The following is a 4699-nucleotide window of genomic DNA, read 5'->3' on the forward strand; positions in this document are numbered from 1 at the left end:
CCCCCAGTGCAGGGAACCCTGACTGCTCTTTGGACTGGAGAGGGAGGGGGAGGAGGAGATGGGGAGGGAATTGGGAGGAGGGGAGGAGGTGGAAATTTTTAATTAAAAATAAATAAATAAATGAATGAATAAATAAAAAGAAAGCCTGCCTTAATCATTTCTCCTCCCTGGCTAGTCAGATTCTCCCTTTTCAATGTCTGTACTTTAAAGGACACTGAAAAGATTAAAGGTGAAGAGGGAAGGGACAATGAATAAAATATTTTGAGGGAGTTGGGGATTGAGCCCAACACCTTTTGAATGGATAGTTCTCTTCTACTGAGAAGAGAACTTCTACTCTTACTGCAAAATATCTGGTGAATTAGAGGAAACCATTATGTGTACAATTTTTTGTACTGTCCTTAGTTACACACCTCAAATTCAACCCTCATAATAGAATCTAATACAAATGATTTTATAGAATGCAACGGAAAAAGGAGGAAATTTAGGTCAACATAGTCTTATCGGTATGGAACAGAAGTACAGAGACTTAAGGCAGACATACCTGCAAAACTGGCAGTAGGGAAACCAAAGTGGAAAAACCCAAGTTCAAAACCATCCTGAAGTACACAGGGAAACCTTTCTCAAAAGCAAAACAGTGAACAGGAGAGATGGCTCAGTCATTAAGAGCACTTACTGATCCTTCAGAGGACCCAAGTTTCATAGCCAGCACCCTCTTCTATCAGATCACAACAGCCTGTAACCCTAGAACCAGGTGAAACAGTGTCCTCTGCAGGCCACAGGCATCTAACCCCAAACATACAATAGGAATAAAACATTTAAAACCAAACATATAAAAAACCCAGAGACTAATTATTATGTAAATGCCTTTATTTGAACTACTAAGTTGCTACCAAATTACATCACGTTTCAGAGTTAGACTAACATAATAATCTCGAGAACTATAGCAAAAAACTTGACAAAATAAGAGAACATCAAGTCCGACATACATACTTTCTCTTTCTCATAACCACATCTTTGTTATAGGTGTTGAATTTAAAAATCTATTGTTCATTTGGCATTCTTTGATTATTAAATCATCATCTAAATTCTGAGCTCACTTCCTCATGTGTATGTGTATGTTCTCTTCATGCAAGAATGGGCACCACATGTGTTCCTGGTGATTTAAGAGGTCAGAAGAGGGCATTATAACTCCTGAAAGCAAAGTCACAGAGGTTTTTGAGCCACCATGTGGGTGCTGGGAACTGAACCCAGCTTCTCTGTTAGGAACAGCAAGCACTCTTAACTGCTGTGCCTCCATCTCTCCAGCTCCAAGTTATGCTAAGTTTTTACTATCTCCTATTTTGGACTTTATTTACTTATTTCTTCCAAATGTGGATGTGGAGTAAAAACAAAAGCTTGAAGCACTGATGTCATATAAAAATGGTGTGTGTGTGTTTGTGTGTGTGTGTGTGTGTGTACAATTACCCAGGATGAATGCACAATCAATTACAAAATTCCCTATTCCATGTAATGAGATAACAGATACTTTTCTTTGGTGAGTGTGATGCTGGGAATGGAACTCAGGGACCTTTCTATGCTACTTCCCAAACATTAAGTGCCTGAAGCAAAATTTAAGTGCTAAGGTCAATGCACCAGGTACTTCCAGATACTGAAGCAAGAGCTAGATGTAAGGATCTGCATGCTACATTGAGAATTGTTGGGCCAAGGACAGAAAAAGTATAAGATAAAATGACTAAAATGTGCAGCTAAGAGAACAGGCAGAATCAAACCTCAAATGATTCAGAAAGCATTTCCAATATGCTGCTACAGGAATCTTTATGGATAGTAAAATACAATGTTTTCAGTATAAATACTTCTCACAGAATAAAGAAATGATGTGCATAATATCCACGATTTTGAGGGTAGCATCTTTGCTCTCCCACAAAGCACTGCTGAGAACTGGTTATCAGCATGTATTGGTAGAGTTATCATGGGTCTCCTAGTAAACTAGGGCACAGTCTTGGTCTTTAGTGAAGAAGGGAAGAAATAATGGAAAGACCTCCATATTGCTATAATGTAAGAAACTTCCAAGACTCAGGCTTCTAGTAAGGGATAGCAAGTGTGCCCTGCTGATTTGGAAACTGAAGAAGGTAAACTCAACATATATTGCAAGAGTGCTTGACTCATAGCAAGTAACAGAGGCATAGTCGGATAATATGTTTAAATAAATTAAGAGATATAGACAAACACTCTAAAGTATGGTCAGCCATCCTTTTAAGTGTTGTCTTTGCCTTGTTTGAAGTTCATACATATTTGCATTAAATTGTCCCAATAATCCCCTACAGCAGGTGTTTAAAATCTAGAAGGTCAGACACATTGCTAATTTCCTTTTGTCTATTTGTTGATTATTTGTTTCTTGACAGTGTCACACTGTGTAGCCCAGGTTGTTGTTGAAATCATCAACTTCCTGCCTCAGATGGCAGAGTGCATAGATTAGTGCTATATGTCATTACACCCAACATACATGGTTCTTAAAATGGGGTGAGTGGGGTCAAAGGATGGAGCCCAGTGCCTCATTCATTCATCCCAAGCCCTATACCACTCAGCTACACCCCATCCTTTCTTGTGTGTTTTCCTATTTTTAGACCAAGTCTTGCTATTTTGCCTAGGTTGGCTGAGAATCTGCACTTTTCTTGGTTTGTACCATGTGGGTACTGGGGATCAGATATTGTAGTAAGAGCATTTACCTGCTGCTCCATCTTGGTGACCCTTACCATTTTTCTTAAATTAATTTTAAACCTTTGAACCCTGTAAAATAAAAGTTTTCTTCATCTTTTTTTGTGATGAACTGAAAGCTTAAAAATATTTCCTTTATGGGCTAGAGAAATGGCTCACTGGCTGCTTTTCCAGAGAATCCAGGTTAAATTCCAAGTACCTACATGATGACTCAAAACAATCTGGAAGTCCAGTTTCAGAGGACAAGACACAGTCTTGTGGCTTATTCAGGCAATAGGCACACAGGTGGTACACAGGCATACCTGTAGGCAAAACACCCCCACACATATATAGGTGGAAAATAATATTTCTCCTCACAGAAATAAGATCACACCATATTTGTATTTTTGTGTTTGACATCATCTCCATAGTCACCCATGCTGTTGCAAATGATAGAGCTGCATTCATATAGGTTGCATTGTCTTGTGTGGGCTCCACAACGTTATTCTCACTAAAGGACAGAGGCTTGGGTATTTATGTGGAGAAGTAAAATGGGGAGATGTCGGTGACAGGGATATATAATTGATGGTAAATAGTGAAAAGATGAAATGGTCAAGAATAGGCACACACCGCTAGAACCTAAGTTGTTTGCTGCGTGCTCGGGAGTAGAGTGCAGTGACAATGAGGAGCGATGCTCAGGAAGGTTGTGTTATTATTTGTTAAGTGTTCTAAAATTGATTGTGGTGATTGATGAAACAGTGTGAACAAGGTCAAAACCATTAGATACTGTACTTAAATGAGTGAATTGTATGTCTGTGAATGGGATCTCAATAAAGCCATTCAAATAAAAAGATCTTTTCCAGATACTATCACTATCCAGGGAGAGAACCCAAATTAGAGTGGATTCCCTAGCTATAATACCAGTGTTCTTTGTACGACATGGAGCAATTGCCCTTACTTGGCATTATTGTGCTTGTCATCTTCAGTAAGATTCCCACTCTTAACAAGGTCATAGTTAATGCAGCCTGGCTGGATGGCATCAATTAAATCCACAACTGCCAAACTGGAGCTGATCGTCTTGTCCTATTAAAAAAGGGAACAAAAAATCTAAGAATTTCACTACTTACAAATTATGTGTTCTTGATGTAAGGCTGGGCAAGGGAAGAAAAATCTTGGCAAAACTCAACAATAATTCTTACAAATAAACCCAAAGATATCCTTAAAATAATTGCTATTATCTAGCAAATATAATGTATAACAATCAGTATACTGACCTTAAAACTCTGAACGGAAGTTGACTTTCCAGCTTCACTCAATGTTCTGTTCACCCAGTTTACAAAGATGTCATCATTCACTTTCTGACCTTCGCGAAGATCTTCCAGAACATTAAGGGTGTATCTAAGGGAATCAGCAAAGAAAGTCGATCTATTCGAAGACGAAAAATACAAGCAACAGAGAAATGTCTCATGTACACTTTCATCATGAAGAGTTCATGGGGGCTGGCAAGATGGATTATTGGGTAAAGCAACTTGATGCCTGTGTCTAATATCCTGAATTTCATTCCCAGATCCTACAGTGGGTGGCAAAAGGTTTTTCTCAACATTTAATCTCTGACCTTCATCTGAGTTGGTATGAGCCATGCTATACTCACTTACACACATATGCCTCATACCCTGTGCTTTGGCTGATACCTACGCAGAATGAATGCTTTGGCTGTTATTTTTAAGAGATGTTCATTTTCCAAGTGGATAGGAAGACTGTAAGGGCCAGAACTCAGAAAGGAGTGCTAAGAAACAGCATCATCCGGACCTGCTGCACTTAGAACTCGACAGTGATTGTGGTTGCTTGCAAAAGCCCCATACAGGATCATTGGCAGTTTATGACACTGGGTGATAGGCAATATATTTTTTGTGTGTGTACACATTGGTTTTATTGTAACAAAGCAACTTGTACACTTCAACATTTAAAATGAGCATCTTTTCCTTCCAGTGAAAACCAAAAAACT

General features: G+C 38.8%; 1 pseudogene; it reads right to left on the bottom strand.

Moving 5' to 3' along the window:
• Positions 1–4045: 4045 nt before the first annotated feature.
• Positions 4046–4699, bottom strand: part of LOC126495614 (protein SET-like) — a 2138-nt pseudogene continuing 1484 nt past the window's right edge.

The sequence above is a fragment of the Alexandromys fortis genome, unplaced genomic scaffold (assembly GCF_014885135.2).
Source record: "Alexandromys fortis isolate MF-2015 unplaced genomic scaffold, M_Fortis_MF-2015_v1.1 scaffold_463, whole genome shotgun sequence".
Classification (NCBI taxonomy): domain Eukaryota; kingdom Metazoa; phylum Chordata; class Mammalia; order Rodentia; family Cricetidae; genus Alexandromys; species Alexandromys fortis.